We start from the raw sequence: 10373 nt of genomic DNA, 5'->3' as shown, positions 1-10373 counted from the left end.
AAAAGGCACATGAATTCTCTGCCATCAAGGAATTTACACTATAATGAAAAAAGATAAGATATAAATTAATTCCAACCTGCTAAAGTCGTATCAATAAAGTATGTGACGTAATTAATGGACAGTGATGGCGTGCTGGAGATGCAGGTGACGAGTAGGGAAGGCATCTCAGAGAGGAAGGCATTTCAAGGGAGATAGAACTCCTGGAAAGGAGGCATCCATGAGAGGAAGTAGAGACCGAAAAAATGACAATTGCAAAACCCCTGAGATCTGACGGAGCTGGGTTTATTTAAGGAACAGGAGATCGTGATGCCTGGAGTATTGTCAAACCAGGAAACATGGAGGGAGAAGATAGAGGGGAAGGCAGGGGCCAGGTTCTGTCCGGCCTTTGTAGCCTGTGGCAAGGAGTTTGAATTTTATCCTAATTACCATGAGAAGACAGTTGAGGAAGGAGAAAATAGAAGAAGCAGGAGAATAAGAAGAAAATGCAAGGGGGAGAGGGACTGGTTACCTGAACCTGGGCGTCACTGTAGACTCTTGTAGTTGCTAAGGTCAGAATGAACGAGAGTTGTGAAACCACGGAAATGGGCAGAGCGCGTGTTTTTCTGTTATGAAGTCTTTCCATGACCACACTCTTCACCTGCGGTGAGAATGGATCAGGGGCACTGGAGGTCTTGCGAAAGGGGCAGATTTTTGAAAAAGACACACAGAGGGCTATAATTTCAGAACAGAGACCAAAAATTAGAATATGACCTAGAGTTTTTAAGGAAAGAAGAAGAAATAGGTTTGTAATGTATAAATCCTAAGAGAAAGGGTAGGCTCAGATAAAACATTCAGAATAGCTCTCAGAAGTTAGCACTTCTGGTTCTTCCAGAAACGGAATCATCAGAAACACAGAGGTAACTGTCTCTATGTCTCCTTGACATTTAAGGTGGTCCTTTCCCGTCTGAGATGATTGCCAAGTGTGCACACAGCAGATGCAAGCTGGTCTTCTAACAGGAGGAAAAGGGGAAAATGCCCCGCACCCAACCTTTTAAGAAGGATGGATTCTTACAGATGGATAAATATTCCTAAAAGAAACAAAGACTTAAATATTTCCAAAGAAAACTATTACCAAGAAGCAAGGATGTTAAGAAATATTACTGAGAAGAAACTGAGGTGAGTGGTTTTGTTTTTGTTTTGTTTTGTTTTAATTAACATATAATGTATTATTTGTTCAGGGGTACAGGTCTGTGATTCATTGGTCTTACACAATTCACGGCAGAAGGTAAGTGTTTTTTAATTATACATATGAGGATCTTGCCAAGGAGAATGTTCAAAAACTGGTATATTCTAAGTACTATTTACTGCTGAATTATTACAGTTATAATCTCTTCCCTTTGTATTACTCTGGACCCCGTTAGAAGGTAGGCACCACACTGTGAACTAAACCAAGGATGTCTCATAGAATTATGAAACCCTTGATGAAGGAGTGATGGTAACATATAAGGAAACCATATGGTATCCTTAGGGTAGAGGGAGGGAATCCAGGGAAGGGGCCCTCCATGTTTGTGGGTCAGAGGGTCAGACCTTATCCATGAAAGTAGCAGAGGGTGAAGGTTGGCCCAGGCCACAGCTGGTGTGCAGTTGCTGGGCAAGCAAAAATCACCCCCTGTGGTGCGTGCAGGGTGCAGGTGATTGGCACGCAGGGGCACGGGCAGGCAGAGCAGGCGGGGACCTGGACACGGGCAAATTCTGCAGGAGACCTGCCAAGGAATGGATTGCCCACGCAAACAGGAGGCCTTCATAGGCAGGAAGCTTTGTTTTCCCTGTTGCAAAGGCCCGGGAAGATCATCGCTAGCCCGAGAGGAGGCTGCGAGATCACCAAATGATGGACAGGTTCTGGGAACAAGACCGGGGAGCTCCACCAGATAGCCCCATACCCACAACACCAACCCAGCGCAGAGCCGCTGGAAATAGCCGCCAAAGTCCTTCCTCCGGTAATGTCCCTCCAGCGCCCTCTACTGAGAAAGTCTGAAAATGTGCAGGAGAGACGCTTGAGAGACTCGGGTCCGTTATTGCAGAGAAGATACTGAGGGGTGAGTTTGTAGCTGAGAGAAAGGAGGCTGGTAACTGTTAGAGTCATCAGCCTACTCCTTTTTACTGGGTCGTTTCCTCGGGAAACAGGACCGTGTTCTAATAATACTTCACATCTTCAAAAAAGTGAACACAAATTTTAAAACATATATATTAAACACTCTGTAGATCCCTGATATTACATTTCTCTTCAGTTACTGTCACACGTCTTCTCCCCTTGGAACAAAACCTTGACAATGGGATTCTGTATTCTCTGTCCTCACTGCCTCCTACTCTGTTTCAACACATTCCGTGTTGACTTATGTTCTCCGCTGCTCCTGTTAAGGTCACCTTTGTGCTGTCAGATATGATGGCCATTTGCTGTGTTCATCCGAGTCAGCCTCTTGGTGGCATTTAAGTGGAATACGCCTTCTTTTTCCAGACCCTCACTTTGCTTTGTGTGACATGACTCTTTCAGTGTTCTCCTCTTGCCTGCCTAGAGATTTCTTCCCCCTCTCCTTTGGCCATTCTACCTCTGCTACTTGGCCACTACATTTGGAATACCCTGGGGTTCAAGCCTATTCACCTGTTTTGCGCTACAATCTCATTCCAGGTGATACCCACCCTTTGCTTTAAATCCCGCCTATAGTTTCAGTGACTTCTAAATATTTGTCTCCAACTCTGATCTATATCCAATTACCTACTTAACTCTCTATTTCCTGCCTAGGTGGTATCTCAAACTCACCATGCTGAAAGTAGAATTCTTGATTTACATTCCAAACCCATTTGTTCCTAGTCTTCTCCAATTCAAAAAACCTTAGCAAGACCCAGACAGTAGCCAGAAGCTAACCTTTATTCATCCGTTGCTCTCCTCACCAAGTCCTGCGGTATTTTGTTGTATGTGGACAACCTGTCTCTTCTCTCCTTCCTGGTTCAGGCTATAGCGCCTCTCTCCTGCAGATAGGAAACAAAAGGGTCTTTCTGCTTAAAATCTTGAAACATCTGCAAAGCATTCTCTACTCAGCAGCCAGACTGATCTTTGGAAACTACAAATCGGATTATGTCACACCCTTAGATAGTGATCCCAGAGGGCTGGGATCACGTCCCACATTAGGCTCCCTGCTCGGTGGGGAGTCTCCTTCTCCATCTGCCCCTTACCCTACTCTTATGCTTTCTCTCCTGCCCTCTCACTCAAATAAATAAAATCTTTAAAAAAGAAGTGATATTCCGTGCCATTGTGAAATATGTAATTTAGTTTCCATGTTACCTACCTAAATACTACCTTAGATAGGATCTTTCCATGGATTTTATAGCCTCAGGGCAAGTGTCTCCTAAGACCTGACCACACAATCTAGATGTAGGTCCCTCCATCTCTCTGTTAGTTAATTACTTTATTGTGCTTCCTTTTCATGTGACTAAGTGTGCTATGCAAGATGATTTCATTACGTTGGTTTTACCTGTGATCTTTACCTGTTCTGCTTAATGCTGGAGTCTAAGCTCCCTGACTGTGAGGGTCTCAAGTGGCCCACCAGGTGTTTCATCCACAACATCTACAGAATTCCCGGAATATATTGGTTCAATCTGTATGTGTTGAACAAAAGACTCCTCTTAGATTGGCCAGGGAGAAAGCTAGATGTAAGAGTGGCTAATGTCACCCATTTGGAATTACAGAGCTATGTATGTGTTGAATGGCATGGCCTGTAGTAAGGACGTGTTCTCTCTCAGGAGAACATATCCATGATTATTGTGGAAAGACTCCAACATTCACCAAGTCTGCAAAGCCCAATAAGATGTGTATCACAAAATACTTCCATGTTGTGACTCAGAAATAAAAAAATTTTGGGACAAAGACTGTAGTTTTCATTATTACCTATTGATGACTGAAGCTTTAGAAGAGAACAGAGTATGGACATATGTTAATAGTTGTATCTTCGTGTTGCCAGGAAAGATTTGCTCTTTTGGAATATGAACAATGATACTGATCCAAGCAGCTCCTGGAAAGGGCTTGGCACACTTGGAAAACCAAGGTAGGATAAGATTTGGTCTCTGACCAGGAAGTATCTATAATACAACTAAAGAGATAAACTTGCATAGAAATAACTTGGAAGTGAAACCAGGGGGTCTGCCTGCATAGTTTAAACTTCTATATTTCATACTAAATTAGGCTCTGAAAGTGTCCCTTTGATGGGTTTCCCACTTTCAGAACCAGGACTTTATATTCCTGCTTTAAGTCTATTGTCCAAGCTGTTCCTTTTTAATGGGAAGAAAACCCTACCTAGCATTCTTTAATTAAAAACAACTGTCCTCCAAGGCCAAGATCTGTCAAGCCATACTCAACCACTCCCTCTCCTGTGCACTGACGGCACAATTTTCATATGGCTGTAATGTTATATTGTATTAGAAATTCTAGGGGCACCAGGGTGGCTCAGTCAGTTAAGCATCTGCCTTCAGCTCAATCATGATCCCAATGTCCTGGGATTGCGTCCTCCATTGGGCTCCCTGCTCAGCAAGGAGTCTGCTTCTCCCTCTCCCTCTGCCTCCTCCACCTTGCTCATGCTCGTGCTCCCTCACTCTCTCTGTAAGATAAATAAATAAAATCTTTAAAGAAAAAATAATTCTGTATGTGTCTGACAACATAGGTAACACGGAAACTAAATCACATATTTCACAATGGCAGGGAATATCACTTCTTTTTTTTAAGATTTTATTTATTTATTTGAGGGAGAGGGCAGGAAAGAAAGCATGAGAGTAGGCTAAGGGGCAGAGAGAGAAAGAGACTCCCCACCAAGCAGGGAGCCTAATGTGGGACTCGATCCCAGGACTCTGGGATCACGACCTGAGCTGAAAGCAGTTGCTTAGTGAATATGAGCCACCCAGGCACCCCTACCTTTATCACTTATAAACAGTCCCAGGCCTTCAGAGCTGAGAGACCATCCATGGATTCCCAGTTGTTTCCAAGTCTGCAGCTGCAGGCCCTGGGACTAAGTACATGAATGAGTGATTAAATAAGTAACTTATATGACTCATGCGGATAAAGCAAACTTTCAGATAAAGCTTCCCTAGAGATAAAGGATTCATGACAGGATATATGACTCCCTCTTACCTGCCTTCAACTGTATTCCCTTCTTTTTCTTTTTTTCAAGATTTTATTTATTTATTTATTTGAGGGGACAGAGATCACAAGTAGGCAGAGAGGCAGGCAGAGAGAGAGGAGGAAGCAGGCTCCCTGCCAAGCAGAGAGCCCGATGCTGGGCTCGATCCCAGGACCCTGGGATCATGACCTGAGCCGAAGGCAGAGGCTTTAACTCACTGAGCCACCCAGGCACCCTTGTATTCCCTTCTGTATTAAAACATCTGTTGTTTCTGCCCTGACCAATTCTCCCCCTTCTAGTAACAGAAGCCCTCTTTTCCTAGAGACCTGCACTTACCATGCTTATCATGCTACTGGACCTGTCAACCATGTGGTTCTCTATCTGTGGGTCTCCTCATCCATGAACGCACTCTCCCCCGTGCATAAGTGGTTGCTCCTAGGGGAGTCTTTTGGGATTGTTCTGTGTGGTGGTTTTTTTTCTGTGACCTATAAATTCTGGATCTCTCATTGAAACATCTGGAACACTGAAGACCATGTATGTCTTAAACTTCTTGGGACTACAGTGTGCAAAGGATCAGTCTAAGAGTGGACCCAAGGAAAAAGGATAGTAGACCCTAGAGGCTTAGAGAGTTGGCTTACCTTATTTGACCCCCTAGATGAGTCATTCCGTTTCCTTTCTCCCGTTCCTTCAGCTGTCATGGAAACTACTAGCATGAGTTGGAAACTAGAACTCGAAGAGTCCTGGATAATGTGTTTCTGGAAGGTCAACTTGCCTCTGGAGAATAATGAATAGAGATTGCAGATACAGTTGTAAAAGTCATTATGAACCATAGAAAATTAGCGAATTCAACAGTCCTAAGTCCTAGAATCTGTGATTGATACCAAATTTTTTTTTTTCTGGATACTCTAATGGGCAATGGTTTACATCATAGTACTTCTGTCTTTTGCTGTGAATCTTCTTGAAATAAGTAAAGGTAGACATAAGGAGTTTGTATGGAGACTGAATGGTTTTATTTCACATATTTCTTCTGAAACAGATAGTAAAAGAAAAAGATTAAAGGCACTAGCAAGTGTCTGCATATGTCTTTACACTTAATCCTCACAAACCCTAAGAAATTTATAATCTTAATATCCCACTTTATAGATGACTAAATTCTGCCTATTGAGTAGAAAGGGAAAAACTTGTCCAATTCTAAAGCCAGTCTTTCGGAAACTTTTGTTTATCAGTATCTAGTGATAAAAGATAAACCAGTGAACCACAGTATAAAGGAATAACAAGATGGTAACAGTAGAAAGTAGGAAATGACAGTAAATAAGAGAAGTTTTGGAATTTATTAAAAATGGTGGACTTGGCACACGCTATGGACTTATTTTATAAGTCCACAGAAAAGTCTGAAAGGAGATTTATAAAACTTCATTACCATAACAGAGAGGAAGAAGAATTTCCTTTAACAAAACAGAGAATGTGAGAAAATCCAAAGACTAATATTAGAAACTTGAAAACTCCATTCCAAGATGCATTCGGGTCTGGACGCCCACAAAAGTTTCATGTGCCAGAATCAGGAGAGAGCCCTGAGAAGATTGTAGTCTCCTAAGTGTGCAATAGAATTATGTCTAAAAACTAATGTGCATAACTTAATGTAAAAATAATTTATTGCTAATTTTCCCATGAATCATAATCACTGATCGTGGATTACTGTAACAATTATAATAATGAAAAAGTTTGAAATATAGCAAGAATTATCAAAATGTGACAGGGACACAAGATGGGTGCAAATCCTATTAAAAAAAAATGGCACCAATAGACTGCTTGATGCAGGGTTGCTACAAGCCATCAATTTGTAAAACAAAACAAAAATGCCATATCTGCAAAGTGCAATAAAGTAAAGTAAGTCTCTATAAGTAGACCAGTAGTGAATTTCAAATCCAAAGATGAGTACATAACCAAAACTTACCATTTGAAAAAACTGAATACTCGAAAGAGAAAGCTTCAAGCACAACAATGAGAAGAAATTTGCATGTTAAGGAAACATTAAGTTACATAGGACCTAAAATCTAATTCATTTCTGGAATGACATGAGAAGATACTGCAGCCGTACTTAGAGTTAGTTAGATGTTCGATAAATGAAATGTGTGATAGATGAAATAAAGGAAAAACCTGAAGGACACACTAAAAATCAAAATGAGAACAATACAGTGAGTAAGACGAAATATTAACTCAAGAATTCATCCAGAATATAGAATAAAAGAAAAAATGAGATCAAAATGGTAGAAGTTAGTAGATATGAGTTCTCAGATTTAAAGGGTCATGAGCCATTAAAAGTGCCAAGCAAGATAAAAAGATTTGCATAAATTTCATAAGACCAAAGATGAAGAGAATATTTTAAAAACTTCCAGAAGGATATTAACTTTGATATCTGATATTTCATCAGCCACATTAGATGCAAGAAGAAAATAGAACATTGTCTTCAGAGCTGTGAGACAAATATTTTTCATCTTATAATCCTATATCATATAAACTTAACTGTTTGTGGAGGCAAAACAAAAACCTGTTCAGTTTTCTGTTGGCCCTTTCTGAAAACACTAAAGATTTCACAAGATGAGAAATCAATTTAGTAAGATAGTAGATTTTAGAAATGTTGAAGAAACCAGGAACACGACAATATTGCTCTAATTGTGAGCTAATACGTAATATGTAAAACTTAACTCTAAAGCACAAAGATTAGTAGTACTGGTGGTAATGGTTGTAGTTGATAATTGCTTACTGTAGAATTAGACTGAATGCAAAACACAGTTCTAGGATTCCTGGGTGGCTCAGCCAGCTAAGTATCTGCCTTTGGCTCAAGTCATGGTCCTGGGGTACTGGGATTGAGTCCTGCATCAGGCACCCTGCTCAGCAGGGAGTCTGCTTCTCCCTCTCCCTCTGCTTTTCTTTCTTTCTTTTTCAAATAAAATCTTAAAACACACACACAGATGCACAGTTCTAAATATGATACATATATTCATTTAATTTTCCTCACAACCTTGCGAGCTATATACCTGGAAACTGATAATACTGAGGCACAGAAAAGTTGAATAGCTTGCCATTTGTCACAGAGCTAGGAAGTGGTAGAGCCAGGATGTGAACCTATAAATCACTGAGATTCCAGACGATACTAACATGGGTAATAGACGGAATTGTGTTCAACCCAAATCCTTATGTTGAAGTCCCAACCCCCAGTACTTCAGTATACAACCATATTTAGAAATGAGGTCTTTAAAGAGGTTATTAAGTTAAGAGGAGGCCTTTTGTGTAGGGTCCTAATCCAATAGAACTGCTGCCCTCATAGGAAAAGGAAGAGACACCAGGGAGGCACATGAACAGAGGAGAACATGTGGGGACAGAGCAAAGAGGGGACCATTTGCAAGCCAAGGAGAGGGGCCAGAGAAGAAGCCACACTTGCCAACGTTTTGATCTTGGATTTACAGCTTCCTGAACTGTGAGAAAATATATTTCTGATGTTTATACAACTCAGTCTGTAGTATTTTGCTATGGTAGCTCCAGCAAACTAATACTGATTTGAGTGATAACAGTATAGCACTAGGAAAACGTTACATGCTAGTAAATTCTAGATGCACCTTTTAAAGTAGAAATGTAAGCTTACTGTTTTTTTTTTTTAATTAAGAACAGCTTATAAAGAAATATCTAATTTTAAACCAGAAAAGGAAAAAAATGTAACAAAGGAAACACATTTTTTTAAAAAAGGAAATGACTGGGACACCTGAGTGGATCAGTTGGTTAAGCGTCTGGCTTTGGCTCAGGTCACAATCCCAGGGTCCTGGGATCAAGTCTCCTTAATGTTAAATATCAGTGATTTGTAGATTAGAATTTTAAAAATTTAAATCCCGGGCACCTGGGTGGCTCAGTGGGTTAAGCCTCTACGTTGGGCTCAGGTCATGATCTCGGGGTCCTGGGATTGAGCCCCACATCTGGCTCTCTGCTCAGCAGGGAGCCTGCTTCCTCCTCTCTCTCTGCCTGCCTCTCTGCCTACTTGTGATCTCTCTCTGTCAAATAAATAAAATATTTTTTTAAAAAATTTAAATCCCTTTTTAAGCTGTTCAAAAGATACATCTGAAACATAATGACACAAAAAGGTTGAAGGCGGAAGAATGGGAAAATAGTAAATACAAACAAAAGAGATGGTGTAATAGCAATTTTAGCATAAAGCAACTCTTAGGGGAGCATAATGACCAATTAATCTTCCTATTCTGTAACTGCTTCTTCTACTTAGACCATATTCCTGGATCAAGAACCAAGAGTGGCACATCTCTATTCTGGATCTGACACCTGAAAGGTGAGTCACCAGAAGGATATGTTGTCCTCGGGGAATGTTTAGATGTAGGAATACAGTGCCTGGAAAGGCAAATAAACCCCTGGGTAGGATGAGATGGTCTAGGAAAAAGTCTGTTAGTGCCATAAAGATTATAACCTTGGGACAACCAGATTATGAATTTAAGATCAAGGATAATGTTTTATTATTCATGTTTGAATCATAGCACCTAAAATATAGGTATAAAACAAATGTTGGGTGAATAAATGAGTGCATTAATGTATCATGTACATTGTATATTTTAATGATTTAATTCTCCATTATCATGCACATACCCGAATTATAAATATAGTAAGTGTTGCTTTTGCCTTTATGCCAAAGACCTGTAACATGCAAAGGCAATATCAGAATATCAGAATGCTCAGATAAACTTCTCATGCTCCCTTGTGAAGACTTTTCTACTGTAACCTCCTGACCTATGGTGTATTTCTACCACCTCATTTCTTGCACAGCCTTTCCTTTACAGCAGCGATTCTCAAAGTACGGTCCGCAGAAATACACATACAGTCCACACGCCAGCCCACTGACCTCTTTTACTGGTCCTCATCAAGATACATACAGAAATTGAGAGGAAGCATTTGAAACATTCTAAACAGTTTCAATTACCATGACAATTATGCAGATTTTTATTGTTTGTTTTCCAAAGTCATGGTAGATGACAGTTTGGAAATAAGTGAATAACTTGTCTTTCAGTACAGGCAGTTCGAGAGGCTTTGCGGCTGAAAGTTGGCTGAATATGTCAGTTGGGATCTTCAGAACCAAATCTTAGGAATTGGCGCAGAGTTTAGGCATAAAGAGACAGATGAAGTTGGAGATATGTTTCAGAGCTAGAGTAATAGTCACATAACCACACCAAAACC

General features: G+C 40.5%; 1 long non-coding RNA gene across 1 annotated transcript; it reads left to right on the top strand.

Moving 5' to 3' along the window:
- Nucleotides 1-1075: 1075 nt before the first annotated feature.
- LOC116874342 lies at nt 1076-9477 on the top strand. The gene is made up of 4 exons (XR_004383969.1): nt 1076-1155; nt 1262-1264; nt 3996-4079; nt 9415-9477. It is a non-coding gene; the product is annotated as an uncharacterized LOC116874342 (long non-coding RNA).
- Nucleotides 9478-10373: the final 896 nt, after the last annotated feature.

This window comes from Lontra canadensis, unplaced genomic scaffold (assembly GCF_010015895.1).
Source record: "Lontra canadensis isolate GAN:19392208 unplaced genomic scaffold, GSC_riverotter_1.0 scaffold36, whole genome shotgun sequence".
In the NCBI taxonomy this organism is placed as follows: Eukaryota; Metazoa; Chordata; class Mammalia; order Carnivora; family Mustelidae; genus Lontra; species Lontra canadensis.
This window is presented reverse-complemented; position numbering and strand designations above follow the sequence as displayed.